Source organism: Mobula birostris, chromosome 3 (genome assembly GCF_030028105.1).
Source record: "Mobula birostris isolate sMobBir1 chromosome 3, sMobBir1.hap1, whole genome shotgun sequence".
NCBI classification, from domain to species: Eukaryota; Metazoa; Chordata; class Chondrichthyes; order Myliobatiformes; family Myliobatidae; genus Mobula; species Mobula birostris.
In genome coordinates, this window is record NC_092372.1 from 47,191,907 (window position 1) to 47,213,791 (window position 21,885).

At 39.9% G+C, this 21,885-nt stretch overlaps 1 long non-coding RNA gene across 1 annotated transcript in view; it reads left to right on the forward strand.

The window, feature by feature from the left end:
* The window catches only part of LOC140195017 (uncharacterized), a 41,554-nt gene extending 31,006 nt beyond the window's left edge, over window positions 1–10,548 (forward strand). The window contains exon 3 of the long non-coding RNA XR_011885342.1: window positions 10,016–10,548. This is a non-coding gene — a long non-coding RNA (uncharacterized lncRNA). The remainder of the gene's footprint in view (window positions 1–10,015) is intronic.
* Window positions 10,549–21,885: the final 11,337 nt, after the last annotated feature.

The window sequence follows — 21,885 nt, forward strand, 5'->3', positions numbered from 1 at the left end:
TGTAGAGCCATTAATCAAACTCTTTGTTAGATTTTACTTCAAGAACCTGCAAAATATACTTGGGAAGCTTTTTTGCACCTCCTTTTTTGACAGATCACTTCTTAATAATGTGACATGTTAAAGAGAACAGATTAAAGTCATGTGATTATATTTAAAATGCAAGTCTTGTTTCTAAATCGCTCTGTTTCCATGTTATAGTTGACATTAAGTAGGCTACGTACAGTCATGTTTGAATTATTTTTCAATGCTTAGATTAGTGTTCTGTTTTCTTCTGATCCACTCACATCTCTCATAACTTTCTTTCCAAACACCCCCCTCCGCACTTGATCTCTTTCTTCCTCCTTCCCCACCTGGCTTATCTGCCTTTCGCCCACACTCTCAACCCATTGGGTCTCTTATCATCTCCCTCTACTCCCTGTTATCTGGTTCCACTTATTACCTTCCTTTTTGATTGGATTCCATAATCTGAAGCCCTTTGCTGTCTCCATTTGTCAGCTCTCAGACTCTGTCATTCCCTTCCCTCCCACACCTGGTTCCATCTGCCCACCAAATGGCCCTTGCAGTCTGGTTCTCCTATTGGTGCTGCTTTTGCTTGCTGGAAAACAAACTGGATTGCCTTCGTGGGTGGCTGACCCAGCATGAAACAAGCTGATTTGCCTTCAGCGTGAGATGAGGAACTGCTGTGTGCTTGTTCTTGCAGAAACATGGCTGCAGGGCAACATCCCATGCACCATCAATCTTCAGGCCATGTCACTCTGGGACTTGGGCTAATATTATCTGGTGACTGTACAGTATGTTCTATTGTAACTATATGTGCTATGTAAGACTGTATGTCCTGCATTTTTCACCTTTGCCCCAGAGGAACAATGTTATATTTTGCAGTATTGGTTGAATGACAATTAAACTTGAATTTGAACTTGAATCTTTCCTCACATGGATCCACCTATTGCTTGCCATCTCCTGTCTCACTCCTCCCCATCACCCACCTCCCCATTACACTCTCAGTCCTGATGCAGGGTCTTGTCCTGAAATGTTAGCTACCCCTTTGCTTCCACAGGTGCTGCCAGGCCTACTTAGTTGCTTCAGCAGCTTGTTTTTTTTTTGTTCCAAATTCCAGTACTTGCAGTGTCTCTGGATTACTCCTTGTTCAAAGCTCTTAGGTTAAATTAATCTCCTTTCATAGCATTTGCACAAACATCTTACTTACAAATTTACATTGTTTCTCCATAGTTCTTGCCAATTAGAGTTAATGTGGGAGATAGAGAGAATGCCAGGGCAATTCTGGGGCTGATTTCTCACTGGGAACCAATCAGCATGTGTTTCAGAAGAAACATTGCTGATTTGTACTTACTGTGGGAAGAGAGAGAAACATTAATACAAGTAAATTGTATTTCAAGTGATAGAATTCATGATTAGATTGGTGCACATAATCTCCACTGTTCTTCCCAACAATGCAGTAATCAAACAATGTTAGCCAGTTTTCTGCTTCATTTTCCCTAATCCACTTATCATGCAGCTTTTGTGAATTAGATTGCTTATTTGGCTTCAGATTGGGACAAGTTCATACCAAACATGTTGCACAGATGTCTGAGGCAAAAAACTGAACCAGTATTTGTTTGCAGTGTTTATTCGTCTGATTGAACCCTCAAGGTTTTACAAATTATACTTGAACTTAGCTGTAAAATACAATATGGAAGATGTATGGCTAAGTTATTCATCCAAATACATGGGAGATATCAATCAATCCTCATTTAGATTTTGATTATTATCCTAATGTTTGGGAGATAAAATACACAGAAACTGGCAACTTGATAAATTTTACAGACCTACCCTACAGAGTCATAGAGCACTACAGTACATAAATAGGCCTTTAAGCCCATCTAGTTTGTGCCAAGATGTTACCATACCTCAATTTCTCGAATGGCATGTCAATCCATGTCCTCCTCTACTAACGCAATGAGGCAACACATGTTGGAGGAGCAACACCTTTTATTCCGTCTGGGTAGCCTCCAACCTGATGGCGTAACACTGATTTCTCAAACTTCTGGGAATGGTACCACCACCACCCCCACTCACCATCCCCCATTCCCATTTCCCTCTCTCAATTAATCTCCTTACCTGCCCATCACCTCTCCCTGGTGCTCTTCCCCCTTCCCTTTCTTTTATGGCATTCTATTCTCTCCTATTAGATTCCCCCTTCTCCATCCAATCTCCATCTCTTTTACCAATTGACGTTTCAGCTTTTTACTTCACCCCCCTCCCTCTCCCGGTTTCAATAATCACCATGACTTGTGGCAGGGCACTAGTCAAAGGCTTCCAGACAGAGAGGCAATCTACTATCACCATCTGACTTCTCCCACAAAGCCAATGTCAAGTGCAAGTTTATTGTCATCTGACTGTACATACTGTATCCTGACCATAGTGCATCTTCAAAATATATATCATACACAGCACATAAAACAAGATATTACCACAAATAAGTCAACTCCAATTTAATACCTCATCCTGAATCCCAAGTGACTGAACTTTTTAAATCAGCCTTCCATGTGGAACCTTGTCAAAGGCTTTGCTAAAGTCCATCCACCACCATGTCTTCATCAGTGTCCCTGGTAACCTCCTCCAAAAACTCGTATGAGATTGGTTAGTCATGACCTGTCACACACAAAGCCATGTTGACTATCCCTATATATCCAAATACGGTATTTATATATCCGGTCCCTTGGAATACCTTCCAATAATTTACCACTATTGATATCAGGCTCACCAGCCTATAATTTCCTAGCTTATTCTTAGAGTCTTTCTTCAGCAACAGAACAACATTGGCAATCCTCTGGCACCTAACCCATGGCTAAGGACATTTTAAATGTCTCTGCTAGGTCATAATTATATATTGTGTACAAATATAAATGTCCGAGATGCCACAAAGAAAGCATTAACTTTAGTGGATTGTGTGCGCACTGACTAATTCTGACTCGGATTATGAGTTCTCCCTCCCAAACCTTAACTTGGTTTCTAAACATGACTCAAGAAATTCTGTTACTTATTGCAATTCTTCCAATCTTACCAGTCTAGACTTGACAACAAGCAAGCAACATTACTTCTAGCAGAAACATATTTTCTGAATAGCTACATCATTTTTGTCAATAAAATATCAGAAACTCTGATATTAATGTTATTCAATTACATTGCAAATAATAGCGAGTATTCATGATCTATACTTAATCATAAGCATTTTTTTGTAATTTATATACACTTCAGATCATCTCTGACTGAAAATCCCTTCTGGTACACTTCAGATGAATGAGAACAGTTGACTGATGGGCCATGGTGATATAAAATCCTTTACTTATTTTACTAGTTTGCTTGATTTGGTTTTAGCCAACAACTCTTGTAAACGATGATTGCCATTTCATCCCAAAATGACCAATATCATGCCTAAGAATTTGAGAAAATTAAATCTACCATTAATCAGCATTAATTAAAGGTCCACCATATATGTATGATTTGGAAAAAATTATTTTCATGATTAACAAATAGGAGTATGGAATAGCTTACATCTAGTCCATGCTCTCCTCTCATTGCTGCCATCAGGATGAAGGTACAGGAGACACAGGATCCACACCATCAGGTTCGGGAACAATTATCAGTCTGTTGAACCAGAGGGCATAACTTCACTCAGCTTCATTCACTCCATCGCTAATAAAGGTTTATAAAAGTATATTGGTGCAGCTCTTAATTTCAAAATGATTGTCACCAAAAAGGCAAGTTATTGTCAGATTAGAAACTATGGTGAAGACAAATTTCATAGTGGTTCTTACAATGTGTTATGGATAAGTAAGAAAAGATGGCCAGAAGAGGAGTGGCGACTAGGTTAAAGCAAATAGCTCTTTCACCACACATGCACTGTCTAAATGCTGTAAGATTCCAGAATTCATCACGGTATGGGTGTAAGCAAGTGGCAAAGAATAGCCATTGACATCAGTGAAAAGGAAAATTGAACAGGGTTCTTAAATGATGGGGTATCTACTGGGCACATCTTGCAGCAGTGCTAACATTTAGCCTTTACAATTTGTTGGGGGCTTGCTCACTTGGATCAGGAAGTAGCAAGCTGATGCAGGTTATAAATAGCCAAACACACTGAAAGCTAGTTATGAAGCAGAGGCTGAATGCTTGAAGTTGGGTAATGGTTGTTAGTTCTGTAGAACAGCAGGAGTTTTCTGAGACAGAAGTAGGAAGAGGGAATTCTTGAGTGGATTTTATTGTTGGATCTTCTGTGCTACAACCAGAATATTAACACAGCTTGTGTTATCATGAGGAACCATCTGCCCTTTCAGAGACTTTATGAATTTGTGCATTTCAATGAGATCATCCTTCTTGCTTCAAAGCTGCAGTTTAGTTCCAGTCTTTTATCTTTCCTCAGACAACAATCTTGCCTTCCAAGGAAACATCTAATTGATCGCAAAGACATATTTTTAAAAAAAGAAGTATTTTCATTTATATACTTAATTAATTTTGTTGGTATTTCGCAAATGAGCCCCTGGTCTTTTTCAAACAAATATTAAAAACTCAGATTTTTATTTTTTTGAAACTTTCTGATGAGATTTACATTGTGAAAATACTGTGTGAGGTTGATTTTTCACATCATGACTATTCTTTCTTTGCTTTGCCTGAATGCATTTCACTAACTCTGACTCCCACACATAGCCATTAAAAAGCCGTGGTTTGTGAACAGAATTCTTTTCATAGCCGTCAAAAGCTTGCATGTACGTAAATTCTTGTAAATAAGGTCCCCAAATACAGCAAGTGTAATGTTCTCAAGCAACCCTTTCAGAACTGGCATGGTGGATGACTTGTAATATGCAAATCATTCTCTATATAGTAATCTTTTTGTTACCCAACCCATTGCTACACATTACATCATTGGCATTTCCTGTGGCTTCAACAGGAACTTAGGAAGCAAACATTGTTAGAATTTTCAGGATGGTAAATGCTGGAGGTGAATAGTTATGTGTTGCAACACACACAAAATGTTCCAAGAACTCAGCAGGTCGGCTGCATCTATAGAGGGGAATGAACAGTCGATATTTAGGCCAAGACCCTTCATCAGTACTGGAAAAGAAGAGGGCAGAGGCCAGCATAAAAAGGTGGGAGGAGGGGAAGGAGCAGAAACTGGCAGCTGATAGGTGAAACCAGGTGAGGGGAAAGGAGGGTGGGTGGGGAAGGGGCAGATGAAGTGAGAAACTGGAGGGGACAGGTGTAAGAGGTAAAGGACTGAAGAAGAAGGAATCTAATTGAGGACAAAGGACCAGGGAAGAAAGGGAAGGAGGAGAGGAACCAGAGGGAAGTGATGGGCAGGTAAGGAGAATAGGATTGAAAAGAAACCCAGAATGGGGAATGAATAAAGAGAGAAGCGTGGCGGGGTGTGTAGGGGGGGTGGAGATTAATGGAAGTTGGAGAAGTCAATGTTTATGCCATCAGGTTGGAGGCTGCCCGGACAGAATATGACATGCTGCTCCACCAGCCTGAGTTTGGCCTCATCATGACAGTGTTTCTCCTTTTGTTTGAGCTGTGCAGTAGCTGTGGTCTGTGAATACAAATACTCAGTTTCATTCACTTGTTTGGTGCTGCCATTGCTACAGGCATTGCTTCTGCACTAGCCACCAAGCCTTTGCGCACAGGACTGCTTTGTAAAACTGAGCACACTGTCAAACTGTTGATTGATCTTCTCCCTGTTGTTATTTCAATGCTACAGAGTTTCAGGCAAAACCTCAAATAAATTTCTGAGAAAATCTTCAATGAAAAGGCATGTGCTCTTAGGGATTTGTCTGTAATGTTGCACAGAGAAGAGCAGGTATCTGGAACTCTATCCTCAAAGAATAAATGCTGGGTTGCTTGGTGCTTTCAGGATTACATGGGTATTTTTTTTTGTTAAACAAAGGGATTAAGAAGCAAATGCAGAGACGTAGAGATCAAGTAGACATCTAATTTCATCAGTGGTGACCATGAAACTATCAGGCTGCAGTAAATACCAATTATTCATTAACACAATTCAGGTAGAGAAATCTCCTCCTAATCTGGATTATAAATAGTTCCCTATTAACCCTTTTCCAGAAGGATCCTTGTTGGAAGTAAGATGTACTGCAGAGGGGAAGATTGAGAAGAGGATTGGTGTAATGATGTCGTGGTGCCTAACTGTCCTCTGAAATTGTCCAACCATTGGTTACCATTCTGCATTTGCTACACAATAATACTTTCCCCTTGGAAATGCATCATCTGCAGTCTCTTGTGTCTTCTTTTCATTGTTGATCGAAGAAGGAGGGCTTTATATTAAACATCCAGAAGGTAAACATCCACTTTCAACCTTCACCCAATAATGATGATCAGTGATAAGATTATGGAAAATGTGATCACCTTCCAAACCTTAGAAGGCACTGCAGTAACACAGAGATGATCATATTCACTTCTGCCATAAGTGCACCAGCACAGTCTTCAGAAAGAGTTTGAAGACTAAGACCTCAAACCTGGTTCCAAGCTTGTGATTTGCTGTGCAGAGGTGAATCCACTCTATGCTTAGAAAACATGGACAACCTACAGTACGCAGGTCAAGCCACCATAAGAATATCACCGGTGCTATTCTGCAAAAATCCTCCAAATACACTGCCACAAGAAGCAAACCAGCATCTGCCCTAGGTCAGCGCCTCCAGGACTAAGGCTCTGAGTACATTCGACCAGCTCCGACGGGTGAGCCATATCATTGGGGTGCTTCCCGAATGAGCAGCAAGAGATGACCAAGAAGGCAGAGAAATTGCTTCAAAAGTCTGTGAAAAAGTAAAATATCTTCTAATTCTCACAAATATCATTAACCCATTACTGCTCAGAACCGAGAATCCAGGAAGGTAATGAGCACCTGGAATCTACAAGAGGGGTAGGAGGAGACCAAGTCCAAATAGCAGGACTGTAAAACATCCCACTGACTCAATCCAACATCACTCCCTGTCCTAACTGTGAATCCCATATGGAACTCTTTGCTGTCTCAGACCTGCTGAGTTGGTGTGCGACAGAAGATATCCACAGTCTCATTTAGTGGCACGGATTGATTCCTTTAATCAGATATGGCATTGATTTGTACTTTCTGTATTACATAATGGCAATGCAAATTGTTGGCTTCTGTACATGTATGACTGTTGAAGAGGAATTATCACAGGTTCTCTGAAATAGATCATTGCCTTCCTCGTAGTTTTCTCTTTAACTTACTGGTGAATTGTAAGAAAATTATAACAGCTTTTATTCCCAGAAATAATTGATAACTTTGAAATTTCAAATGGACAAGGCTTTTGTCTTTTAGGTACTATGTGAATATCTGTTTAAGTGTCAGCATTTTAAGTGATGGAATCTTTATTTCCCATTTCAGTTCTGTCAAGCGGCACAGAAATAGACTCACCATGCCAACCAAAAATCACACATTTACACTAAACTCAAGTGATTTTTGACTTCATAATTAGGAAAGTAACTCCAACCATTGGGAGATAGATGACGGATTTACTGAAACAACTCTCCAAAGGAGCCTTTTAGCTGAACCTTGCTGTTTAAGGGTTAATGCTCTTTTGAATGCAGTAATTTTGAAATTATTGAATTTGAAAAGGATAATGTTATTGCCTTTTATAAAATATAAGTGCCTATTTGTTTTAAATGTAGATATTTTAACGGATGGTATCTGTATCCCCATTAAAATAAAAACATTGGGTTAAACAAGTCAGAAACAGCAAATTGCCCAACCATCAAGCACCCATCTTCATTAAACCCAATTTTCCCCTTCACCATCACACTTGGAGGCACCTTTGAAAACTACAATTAAATCTCCTTCTGCTATTCTTTGCATGTTACAGATAATAATTTCGTAAGCAAAGATGTGTCCTCCATTCCCCTCTAGTTTTTGGTCAATGACTACTACCATGGTGTGTGCTGGTTTATTTACCAGAAATTGCAGTCAGAGTTATGGACAATTGCTCCAGTGACATGAGCTCAACATGGCATGTGGGGAATTAAAATTCAAGCAATTAAGCAAATCTGGAATTTAGTGAAAGAGCTTGTGACAAGACAGTCATCATCATCATCATCAGGTGCCATGCCCATTTTGAGCTTTGACTGCCATGGCCCACACACTCCTGTTTCGGGTCAAGTGGATCAATTTATTGGTATTCATTTCCAGTTCTCTGGCTGCTGTCTCCATCATCATTTGTCTTTGCCTTCCTTTTGCTTTCTTCCCTTCAATTTTTCCCATAATTACTGTGCATTCTAACTCCTCTTTCTTAATCACATGTCCAATGAAGTTACATTGCCTTTTCATGATCTCATACATTATTTCTCTTTTTGTGCTTGCTCTGTTCTTGACATCCTTGTTAGATATTCATTTCGTCTATGATATTCTTTGCATCCTCCTCAAAAACCACATCTCTGCTGCTTCAATTCATTTCTTCATGTTACTAGATATTGTCCAACATTCTGATCCATATAACATAACTGGATAAACCTAACATTTCAGCACTCTGAGGCGGGTTGTCATGCCTAATTTAGTGTTGGTCAGTATACTCTTCATTCTCGTAAAGGTGTCTTTTGCCATCCCTATTCTACTTTTGATGTCCATATCACACCTGCCATCTGATGTCACCCAGCTTCCTAAGCAGCAAAATTTCTGTACTTGTTTTATGTCTTCCCTGTTTATTTTCAGCCTGCAGATAGGATTCTCCTTCTTTTTGGATATCACCATACATTCTGTCTTTTTGCAATTGATAGATAGACCCATTTTTGCACTTTCTTCAACAACTATATCAAATAAGTTTTGTAGTTCTACCTCCGTACTTGCAATTAACACAGTGTCATCCGCATTTCTGAAATTATTGATGTTTTCACTGCAATCTTTGATTCCCAAGATGTCTCTTATTTTTTGTAATATTGTTTCACTGTACACATTAAACAAATCAGGGGAGAAAACACACCCTTGTTTAACGCCTCTCTTGATTTTCATAAACTGACTCGCTTCTCCATCTATTCTTACAGCGGCAGTTTGTTCCCAGTACAGATTTCTGATTAGGTGGAGGTCTTTTGAATCTAGATCCAGAGTTTCCTGTAATATTTCAAATAACTTATTGTGCTTCACTTTATCAAATGCTTTTGTGTAGTTGATAAAACAAATAAATAAATCTTTTTGCACTTGAATAGCTCGTTCTGAGAGTATCCTTAACATCAATATCACGTTTCTTGTACCTTTGTCTTTCACAAAACCACATTGTTCTTTACCTATTTCAGCTTGTATCTTACTTTTAGCTCTTGTCATCAAAATTCTTAGAAATATCTTAGTGATATGACATTAAACTTAGGTCCTATGTAATTCACATTCTATTGCTCCAGGTTTCTTAGGAAGAGTGATAAATACTGATTTTCTCATCTCTTCTGGTATTATTCCAGTCTCATAAATGTCATTGATTAAATCAGTAAGTTTTTCAATTCCATAATCTTCGAGGGCGATAATTTGTTCTATTACTAATTCATCACGACCTGCTGCCTTTCCTTTCTTCATCTTATTTATTGCATTATGAACTTCAGATTTTAAAATACTTGGACCTTCAATATTCTTCTTATTGTCTGGTTTTTTGCCTCAATCATCTTCAAACAATTCCTGAATATACTCAGTCCATCTGTTCATAATCTCATCTTTTTCCATGATATTGGTACCGTCCTTTGCTTTCAAATATCCACCTGAAGAACAGAGGGGCTTTTTACCAGAGATATTCTTGATTTGTTGATGTACCCTTTTTGGATCAATAATAGGGATTCTTTCTATTTGCTCACATACCTGGTTTAACCATTCTTCTTTGGCTTTTTGACATAAGCTTTTAACTTTTTTATCTAAGAACTTATATTCCATAGGATTTGCTTTCTTCAGTCTCCTTTCTTCCATTAGATTTTTGATTTCATCTGTCATCCATTTATTCTTTGTGCTTTTTTCTTTTTTTAGGAATCACTGACTTTGCTGATTCTACCAAGGCATCCTTCAGAGAGTTAAACTTCATTTCTACATGTGACAGACAGTAATCATGTGATTGGTGACTGTTAAAGAAATGTTGTTCAAGAAAGGAAATCTGTCACCGTGGTCAGTTTTAAGTTTAGTGCTGGCTATTTGAAGACCATTAAGCACTATTTTAAATATCTGATAGTTCTAAATGAAATTTTCTTAAAACACAAATAATTAGTTAATTTGCATATGTAATACCCTGGTTCATATTTTTACTGTTAAGCTGTATGTATTTCATTTTGGCAGTTCTGTAAGAGCAGTCTGTTCTGTTTTCATGCTTGTTTGGGTTATTTTTGAAGGTAAGAGATGGCAGAAATGTGTGCCATCTAGTTAGGATAGTCAAATGAAGGGGAGGTTTCTCTGGTGAGGGACACTAAGGTTGGGCTTGGGGCTTTTGTTAACTGGGAGATGAAGAGAGAAGATGCTACGGAGAACTGGTTGTAACATACAATCCGGTGGGAGACCTGTTTGTTCGAGATGGATTGCAAGCAAACAGTCGGAAGGTGGTGTGTGCTTTCACGATGACCGTGGGCCCAGCGCTTGAGTGACAGGGAAGTTCAAGATGAGCTCCAACTTGTGCACATTTGACTGTTTAATTAGAATGGGCCCTTTTCTTTTTGTTATTCTTTACTAACCCTTTAGTAAATTTATAAATATAATTCCTTTAATCGTGTGTCTGTTATTTCATGGCATTAGTTTGTAACAGGGTAACAAGTGACACAGCATCCACACAAACCGGGGTTTGGGGTGGGATCGAGCGAGTTTGGCGGGGCCAGAGGTTGTTTTCCCAAGACTTACGCAGCCAAGGAGACCAGGGTGTTTCACGTAGAAAACAGCTTAATGAATAAATTATTTAAACTATTAAGATAGATGGTAGTGTAGTGGCTAGCACAACACCTTACAGCACAGGAGACTTGGGTTTAATTCCTGCCACTGCCTGTAAGGAGTTTGCATATCCCCTGTAACCACATGGGTTTCCTCTGGGTGCTCTGGTTTCCTCCCACAGTCCAGAGACATACTGGTTGATAGGTTAATTGGTCATTGTAAATTGTTCTGTGATTAAATTAGGATTAATGCTAGGCTGCATGGCTCGAAGGGCTGGAAGGGTCTATTCCACAAATATAAATATAAACAAATAAACAAATAAATATAACAAACCATTCACACTTATCTTTTCAATTAAAGTCAGAGCATACCCCAGGAATCAGCCTGGTGAACCTTTGCTATACTCAATTAATGGAAAGAATATCCTTTCATATATAAGTAAACACATTACTTCAGCTGTGGTATTACCAAGGCACTATATAATTGTAGCAAGACATTCTTGTTTCTGAAATCGAATCCTCCTGCTGTGAAAGGCCTAATAGTTTGGCTTTTAAACTGCTTGCTGCACCTGTTTGTTTTCAATGATTTGTACGAGAATACCCAGATCCCTCTATACATCAGTGTGTCTCAGCCAATCACTATTGAAATAATGCTCTTCCTTTCTTTTTCCCAGTGTAGTAAATAATTTCATCTTTTTCCTAATGCACCTGCCACATTTTTTGTCCTCTTACTTAATCCGTTAGAGTAACCACAAAGCTCTATGTATCGTTCTCACAATTCATTGACCCATATAGTTTAGCATTGTGAGCCAGCTTCAAACTTCAAAATAATACATTTGGTTTCCTCATCCAAATCATTTGTATTTTAAATAGCCAAGTCCCAGGCACTGATCACTGTAGTCCTCCACTTGTTACTGCCTGGCATCCTATCTATTCCTACTCTTTACCTTCTAAGTAAGTTTATTATCAAAGTAGATTTATTATGAAAATATATATATGTCACCATATACTACCGTGAGATTGATTTTCTTGCAGGCATTTACAGAACAAAGAAATACAATAGAATCAATTAAAAGCTACACACAAAGACTGACAAACAACCAATGTGAAAAAGAAGACAAAAAAGTTCAAAAATTCAAAAGTAAAAATATTATCAAAGTACAGATATGTCAACATATACAACCCTGAGATTTGTTTTCTTGCGGGCATACTCAGCAACTCTATAGAATAGTAACCATAACAGGATCAATGAAAGATCAACCAGAGTGCAGAAGGCAACAAACTGTGCAAGTGCAAATATAAATAAATAATAATAAATAACCAGAACATGAGGTAATAAAATAAAGAGTCCTGAAAGTGAGTCCATTGGTTGTGGGAAACATCTCAATGATGGGCAAATGCGTGTAGTTATCTCCTGCTGAAGTGTCTCGGCCCGAAACGTCGACTGTACTCTTTTCCATAGATGCTGGCCGGCCTGCTGAGTTCCTCCAGCATTTTGTTTGTATTGCTTGGATTTCCAGCATCTGCAGATTTTCTCTTGTTTGTAGTTATCCCCTTTTATGAAGAGCCTGATGGTTGAGGGGTAACTGTTGTTGAACCTGGCAGTGTGAGTCGTGGGGTTCTTGTACCTTCTACCTGCTGGCAGCAGCAAAAAGAGAGCATGGCATGAGTGGTGGAAATTGTGCACATATAAACTGTGCACATACAAAAAAAAACTACCACTCAATAGGTAAATAAATAATACTGAGAGCATAAGTTGTAGAGTCCTTGAAAGTGAGCCCATAAGTTGAGAAATCAATGTTGAGGTGACTAAAATTATCCACACTAATTCAGGAGCTTGATGGTTGAGGGCTAATAACTGTCCCAGAACCTGGTGGTGGTGGACCCAAGGGTTCTGCACCTCCTCCCTGACGTAGCAGTGAGAAGAGAGCATGACCTAGATTGTGGAGGAACTTGATGGTGGATGCTGCTTTCTGGTGGCTGTGTAGGTGTACTCAATAGTGGGGAGGGATTTTTGTGTAAAGACTGGGCTGTATCCAGCACTTTCTGTGGGCTTTTTCATTCCTGGGCATTGGTGTTTCTGTGCCACGCTGTATCGTAACCAGTCACAGTGCTCTCCACCATACATCTATAGAAGTCTGTCAAATGATTTACAAACCATTTCAATACATTGCCCCTGTTACCACCTGCTTTAATTTTGCACTTTAAGCATTTTATAGACCTTTATCAGAGCTTTCTGAAAATCCAAGAATACCACATTAACTGGCTCTCCCCTTATCCATTCTGTTAATGGGTTTGTCAAAAAAAAACTCCAGTAACTTTGTCAAACCACTTTTCCTTTCACAAATTGACGTTGACTTTCTTTAATCCTGTTATAGAGTTGTAGAGCACAGGAACAGGCCTATTGGTTCCCCATGTCTAAATTAACTATCAAGCATTCATCTGTATTAATTCCATTTATTAACACTTGGTCTATACACTCTGTGTCATGTCAAATTAAATTGCTTGCCTAGGTAAGAGTCATAGAAAAGTACAGTGTGGAAATAGGTCCTTTGGCCCATCAAGTCCATGCCAAGCCATTTAAACTATCTACTCCCATCAGCCCACACCCAGACCATAGTCCTGCATACCCCAGCCATCCATGTACCTATCCAAACTTCTCTTAAGTATTGAAATTGAGCTCACATGCGTGACTTGGCACTGGCAGCTTGTTCTACACTCTGAGTGAAGAACTTCCCCCTCATGTTCATCTTAAACTTTTCATCTTTCATCTTTAACCCATGAGTTGTAGTTCCACCCAACCTCAGTGGAAAAGGCCTGTTTGCATTTACCCCTCGTAATTGTGTGTACCAGTATCGAATCTCCTCTCAATCTCCTATGTTCTACATTCAATCTTTCCATATAACTCAGGTCCTCTAGACCCGGCAAAATCCTTGTAAATTTTTTCTGTACTCTTTTTTCAACTTTGTTTACATCTTTCCTGTAGGTAGGTGACCACAGCTGTGCACAGTTCTCCAAATTGGACCTCACCAATGACTTAGACAACTTCAACATAACATCCCGTTTCCTGTACTCAATACTTTGATTTATGAAGACCAATGTGCCAAAAGCTTAATTTACAAACCTGTCAAGCTGTGATGCCACTTTCAATTAATTATGGACCTGTATTCCCAGATCCCTTTGTTCTGCCACACTCCTCAGTGCCCTTCTGTTCACTGTGTAAGACCTACCCTGGTTGGTTCTACTGAAGAGAAAAACCTTGCACTTGTCTGCATTGAATTCCATCTGCCACTTTTTAGCTCATTTTGCCAGCTGGTCTAGACTTCACTGCAACCCATGAAGGTCTTCCTTGCCATCTACTACACCCCATTATTGGTGTCATCTGCAAATTTGCTGATGCAGTTAACCACATTATCATCCAGATCATTGATATAGATGACAAACAATAATGGACTCAATGCAGTTCTCCACTAGTCACAGGCCTCTAGGTACAGAGACAACCATCTGCTGTCATTCTCTGGCTTCTCCCACAAAGCCAATGTCTAATCTAATTTACTACTTCATCTTGAATGCCAAGTAACTGAACCGATGCAGGATCTTGTCAACTGCCTCGCTAAAGTCCATGTAGTCAATATCCTCTGCCTTGCCTTCATCAACATTCCTAGTAACTTCCTCAAAAAACTCTATACAATTAATTAGACATGATCTTCCATATACAAAGCCGTGCTGACTATACTTAATCAGTCCATGTCTATCCAAATACTCATATATCCTGTTCCTTAGAATGCCTTCCAATAACTTTCCCACTACTGATGTCAGGCTCACTGACCATAATTTCCAGGTTTATTTTTAGAGCCTTTTTTAAACAGTGGAGCAATATTGGCTATCCTCCAAACCCCTGGCACATCATCTTTCACAAAGGATGATTTGAATATCTCTAACAGGGCCCTGGCAATTTCTGCACTTGCCTCCTGCTGAGTCTCTGAGACAATACTTTGTCAGGCCCTGGGGATTCACCCACCCTAATTTGGCTCAAGACAACAGACATCTCTTCGTCTGTAATCTGTATAGAGTCCATGAAGTTGATGCCATTTTGCCTCACTTCTATAGACTCTGTGTCCATCTCTAAGTAAGTGTATTTGCCCAAATCCTTTGGCTTCATGCAAGGATTATCATTCTGTTCTTCCAGAGGACCAATTTTGATCCTTGCCATCCATTTGCTCTTAACATACTGTATCTGTAGAATCCCTTAGTATTCTTCTTCACTTTGTCTGCTGTGGCAACCTCATGCCTTCTTTTTGCCTTCCAGCTTTCTTTCCTAAGGTTTCTCTTGCATTTCTTATACTCCGTAAGCACCTCATTTGTTCCTACCTGCCTATACCTTCACTACACCTCCGTTTTTTTCTTAACTAGGGCTTCAATATTTCTTGAAAACCAAGGTTCCCCACACCTGTTATTTTTACCTTTAAGTCTGACAGGCACATACAAGCTTTGTACTCTCAGAATTTCACTTTTGAAAGCCACCCACTTACCAAGTATACCTTTGCCAGAAAACAGCCTGTCTCAATTTTCACTTGCTAGATCCTTTTTGATACCATCAAACTTGGCCGTTCTCCAATTTATAATCTCAACCTGTGGACCAGACCTATCATTTTCCATATTTACTTTGAAATTAATGGTGTTGTGATCACTAGATGCAACATATTCACCTACCCAAACTTCTGTCACCTGTCCTGCCTCATTCCCTAATAACGGATCAAGTATCACACTCTCTCTTGTTGGGACTTCTATGTACTGATTAAGAAAACTTCCTTGAACATATTTGATAAACCCTATCCCATCTAGTCTTTTTACAACATGGGAGTCCCAGTCTATATGTGGAATGTTAAAATCATCTACTATAACAACCTTAAGTTTCTTGCAAAAGTCTGTGATCTCTCTTACAAATTTGCTCCTCTGAATCCCATGGAATGTTCGGTGGCCTATAATATAATATCATGGTCATTCCTTTCTTATTCCTCGGTTCCACCCATAAAGCCTTCCCAGAGGAGCTCTCTGGTCTGTCCTGACTGAGCACTGCCGTGACTAGTAATGCCACCCATCCTCCTTTAATCCCTCCTGCTCTATCGCACCGAAAACAACAGAACCCTGGAATATCAAGTCTCACTAATGGCTACAATATCATAGTTCCAGATGTTAATCCATGCCCTGATCAACTTCACCTTTCCTACCATACTTACTGCACTGAAATACGTACAGCTCAGGACATTAGTTGCACAAGATTCAAAAAAAACTTTATTGTCATTCTAACCGTACATCAGCTCTGCAGGGCAGAATGAGACAGCATTTCTCAGGAGCAGTGCAGTCATAACATAACAAATGCAACACTAAATAATAAACGTAACAATAAATAGTAAAACACAACAGCCACATGTCAGTTAAAATCAAGTTATAAGTGTCCAGTGCAAGTTAAAGGTGTCCAAAGCAGAGTCAGGTAGAGCAGCTATTTAGCAGTCTGACTGCCTGTGGGAGGAAGCTGTTCAGTAGCCTTGTGGTTTTAGTTTTGATGCTCCTGTAACGTTTGCCTGATGGCAGAAGAACAAACAGTTCATGGAGAGGGTGTGAGGGGTCTTTAATGATGTACAGTGTCTTCTGGAGGCATCAACTCTGAAAGAGTCAACCTTTTGATGAGCACAATGCTCAACCTTTTGATTCCCAACTTTGTTTGAGGTTTTAACAACCTCTTTCCCCACAACCTCTTCTCTGTCTGTTATGGTGCTCTGGTTCCCATCCCCCTGTAAATCTAGTTTAGCCCCCCAGCCCCCAAATATTGTGAGCATAGCTGTCCCCATCACCCACTCAGGCATGTATTCCAGAGTTCAATTATCCTCTGACTGTTCTCCCTTACGTCCCTTCTCTCATCACTAATTCCAAACCTAAGCCCTCTATTTTTAAACACTTTTGCTCTACTCTGTCATGTTATCTCAAAACAGACTGTTGAATTGAATTGAATTGACTTTATTTCTTACATCCTTCACATACACGAGGAGTAAAAATCTTTACACTATGTCTCCGTCTAAATGTGCAATGTGCTAATTATAGTAATTTGTAATAAATATTATGTACAGTAAGATATACAACAGAACAGTCAATATAGCTTAGAAATACAATTGTGTCAGTGTGAATTAATCAGTCTGATGGCCTGGCGGAAGAAGTAAAGGAGTAAAAGAGGACTTTCCTCACTACAGATATTATGCTAACTGGTTAATAGAATTGAATTGAATTGAATTGACTATATTACTTACATCCTTTATGTACATGAAGCGTAAAAATCTATACGTTACATCACCGTCTAAATGTGCAATGTGCAATTTATAGTAATTTATAATAAATAGTACGTATGACAGGACAGTCAATATAACATAGAAATACAGTTGTGTCAACATGAATTAATCAGTCTGATGGCCTGGCGGAAGAAGTAAAGGAGTAAAAGAGGACTTTCCTCACTACAGATATTATGCTAACTGGTTAATATAATTGAATTGAATTGAATTGACTATATTACTTACATCCTTTATGTACATGAAGCGTAAAAATCTATACGTTACATCACCGTCTAAATGTGCAATGTGCAATTTATAGTAATTTATAATAAATAGTACGTATGACAGGACAGTCAATATAACATAGAAATACAGTTGTGTCAACATGAATTAATCAGTCTGATGGTCTGGTGGAAGAAGCTGTCCCGGAGCCTGTTGGTCCTAGTTTAATGCCGCAGTGTTTCCCGGATGGTAGCAGCTGGAACAGTTCGTGGTTGAGATGACCTCAGGTCCCCAGTGATCTTTTTTGCACACCTGTCTTTGTAAATGTCCTGAATACTGGGAAGTTCACATCTACAAATGTGCTGGGCTCTAGCTACCTTCTTTCTCTCTCCATCGTTTTATAGATAATTGGATTACATTTGCCACCCTCCAATCTGCAGACATTTTATCCACAACTCTATGTGGGAAGATGATAATGAATACAACCACTTTGTGGCTATCTCCTTCAGTACTCTAGATTGCAAATTTTGAATCCATAGGGTATGTTTTGGCTTTCAGTAGCAATAATTCCTCTCGTGGTATTTTGTTATAATATCTTTTAGTTTTACACCTTCCTTAGATTCTTGATTAGTTAATATTATTTTATGTAGCACTTACATTGTGTAGTGAAAAGATACAACTAAAGTAGTTGCTTAATTGCACTGCGATTTCCATATTCTCTGTTGCAAAATCCCTTATTTCTTACTGTGGATGTTCAAAGTTCAAAGTCAATTTTATTATCAGAGTACATACATACAACTCTGAGATTTTTTTTGCGGGCATACTAGGCAAATCTACAGAACAGGAGCAGTAAACAGGATCAATGAACAACAAACTATACAAATGCAGATATTAAAAAAAAGCAATAAATAATGACCATGAAATAACAAGATAAAACTCATGGACCTCTGGTTTCCATCTCCTGAAGTCTACAATCAGTTCCTTGGTCTTATTGACATTGAATGAAAGGTTGTCGTTATCCCCTTTTGTTCAAGAATATATTTAACAAAACGTTCAAGAGTTGAGGGGTAGTAACTGTTCTTGAACCTGGTGGTGCAAGTCCTGAGGCACCTGTACCTTCTACCTGATAGCAGCAGCGAGAAAAGACCATGGCCTGGGTGGTGAGGATCTTTGATAATGGATGCTGCTTTCCTATGGCAATGTTTTATGTAGATGTGCTCAATGGTTGGGAGGGTTTTGCCTGTGATATACTGGACCGAATCCACTACCTTTTATAAAGGTTTTCCATTCAAAGGAATTTGTGTTCCCGTACCAGGATGTAATGCAGCCAGTCAGCACACTTTCCACCAACATTGATGTTTGCCAATGTTCTTGATGAAATGCCAAATCTCCGCAGACTCCTCAGGAAGGAGAGACGCTGTTGGGCTTTCTTCGCAATTATATTTATATGATGGGTCCAGGACAGATCTTCTGAGATAGTGACACCCAGGAATTTAAAGTTACTGACCCTCTCCACCTCTGATAATTACTGACTCATGGACCTCTGGTGTCCATCTCCTGAAGTCCACAATCAGTTCCCCGGTCTTATTGACGTTGAATGAAAGGTGGTTGTTATTACACCAATCAGCCAAATTATCAATCTCCCTCCTGTATGCTGATTCATCACCACCTTTGATACAGCCCACAACAGTGGTGTCATCAGCAAACTTGTATATCAGAATCAAAATCAGGTTTATTATCACCGGCATGTGACGTAAAATTTGTTAACTTAGCAGCAGCAGTTCAATGCAATACCTAATTTAGCAGAGAGGAAAAATATAATAATAAATAAAATAAAACATTAATATATAAACAACTAAGTCAATTACATATATTGAATATATTTAACAAAACGTGCAAAAAACAGAAATACTGTATATTAAAAAAAAGTGAGGTAGTGTCCAAAGATTCAATGTCTATTTAGGAGTCGGATAAGCAGAAGGGAAGAAGCTGTTCCTGAATTGCTGAGTGTGTGCCTTCAGGTTTCTGTATCTCCTACCTGATGGTAACAGTGAGAAAAGGGCATGCCCTGGGTGCTGGAGGTCCTTAATAATGGACGCTGCCTTTCTGAGACACCACTCCCTAAGTTGGGTACTTTGTAGGCTAGTGCGCAAGATGGTGTTGGGGCTGTACTTAGCCATGCAGTCATAGGTGTAAAGCGAGTACAGTGGGAGGGGGCCCTGTACACATCCCTGTGGTGCTCCTGTGCTGATGGAAATTGTGGAGGAGATGCTTTTGCCAATCCAGACTGACTGGGATCTATTAGTAAGGAAATCCAGGATCTAATTGCACAAGGGGATATTGAAGCCCAGGTCTTGGAGTTTACTGATTAGTTTTGAGGGGACGATGGTGTTAAATGCTGAGTTGTAATTGATAAAAAGCATCCTGATGTATGCATCCTTACTCTCCAAATATTCCAGGGTTGTGTGAAGAGCCATTGAAATGGCATCTGCAGTAGACCTGTTGCTTCTGTAGGTGAATTAGTGTGGATCCAAGTCACCACACAGACAGGAGTTGATATCCTTCTACACCAGCCTCTCAAAACACTTCAACACTGTGGATATAAGTGTGACTGGACGACAGTCATTTAGACAGGTTATCACACTCTTCTTGGGCGCCAGTGCAATTGAAGCCTACTTGAAGCAGGTGGGTACCACACACTGCCAGAGTGAGAGGTTGAAGATATCCATGAGCACACCAGCCATTTGGTCAGCACAGGTCTTCAGTATTTGGTCAGGTACTCCATCCAGGCCAGATGTGTTCCTTGGGTTCACTCTCTGGAAGACAGCCCACATCTCATCTTCCGATACCGAGACCAAAGGATCATCGGGAGACATGGGTGTGCGTGATGGTTCCTCTCTGTTCTGGTGGTCAAAGTGAGAAGGTATTGAGCTCATCTGGAAGTGAAGCTATGCTGTCCCCTATGTCGCAAGATTTAACTTTGTAGAAGGTTATGACATTCAAACCTTTCCACAGCTGTCCAGCCTCCCTCATTGATTCCAGTGTTGTCCGGATCACCACTTTGCCAATGAGATGGCTTTCCGGAGATACCTGCACCTCTTGTAGCAGTCTTGATTGCCGTACTTGAATGCCTCTGATCTGGATGTGGGTAGGCACCGACACTTGATTTTACTAATCTTTTCCCTTTTACATTTTTGATGAAGATTTTATGCTCCTCTGCAAGATTACACTCATATTTTATATTTGCCCTTTTAATTTTTTGTTTTATCTTTGTCCTCCTTTGCTGAAATTTAAGTAGTTTTCAATCTTCAGGTTTGTTACTTTGTTTGAAATCTAACATAGAAACATAGAAAATAGGTGCAGGAGTAGGCCATTTGGCCCTTCGAGCCTGCACCGCCATTTATTATGATCATGGCTGATCATCCAACTCAGAACACCGCCCCAGCCTTCCCTCCATACCCCCCGACCCCCGTAGCCACAAGGGCCATATCTAACTCCCTCTTAAATATAGCCAATGAACTGGTCTCAACTGTTTCCTGTGGCAGAGAATTCCACAGATTCACCACTCTCTGTGTGAAGAAGTTTTTCCTAATCTCGGTCCTAAAAGGCTTCCCCTCTATCCTCAAACTGTGACCCCTCGTTCTGGATTTCCCCAACATCGGGAACAATCTTCCTGCATCTAGCCTGTCCAATCCCTTTAGGATCTTATACGTTTCAATCAGATCCCCCCTCAATCTTCTAAATTCCAACGAGTACAAGCCCAGTTCATCCAGTCTTTCTTCATATGAAAGTCCTGCCATCCCAGGAATCAATCTGGTGAACCTTCTTTGTACTCCCTCTATGGCAAGGATGTCTTTCCTCAGATTAGGGGACCAAAACTGCACACAATACTCCAGGTGTGGTCTCACCAAGGCCTTGTACAACTGCAGTAGTACCTCCCTGCTCCTGTACTCAAATCCTCTCGCTATAAATGCCAGCATACCATTCGCCTTTTTCACCGCCTGCTGTACCTGCATGCCCACTTTCAATGACTGGTGTATAATGACACCCAGGTCTCGTTGCACCTCCCCTTTTCCTAATCGGCCCCCATTCAGATAATAATCTGTTTTCCTATTTTTGCCACCAAAGTGGATAACTTCACATTTATCCACATTAAATTGCATCTGCCATGAATTTGCCCACTCACCCAACCTATCCAAGTCACCCTGCATCCTCTTAGCATCCTCCTCACAGCTAACACTGCCACCCAGCTTCGTGTCATCCGCAAACTTGGAGATGCTGCATTTAATTCCCTCATCCAAGTCATTAATATATATTGTAAACAACTGGGGTCCCAGCACTGAGCCTTGCGGTACCCCACTAGTCACCGCCTGCCATTCTGAAAAGGTCCCGTTTATTCCCACTCTTTGCTTCCTGTCTGCTAACCAACTCTCCACCCACACCA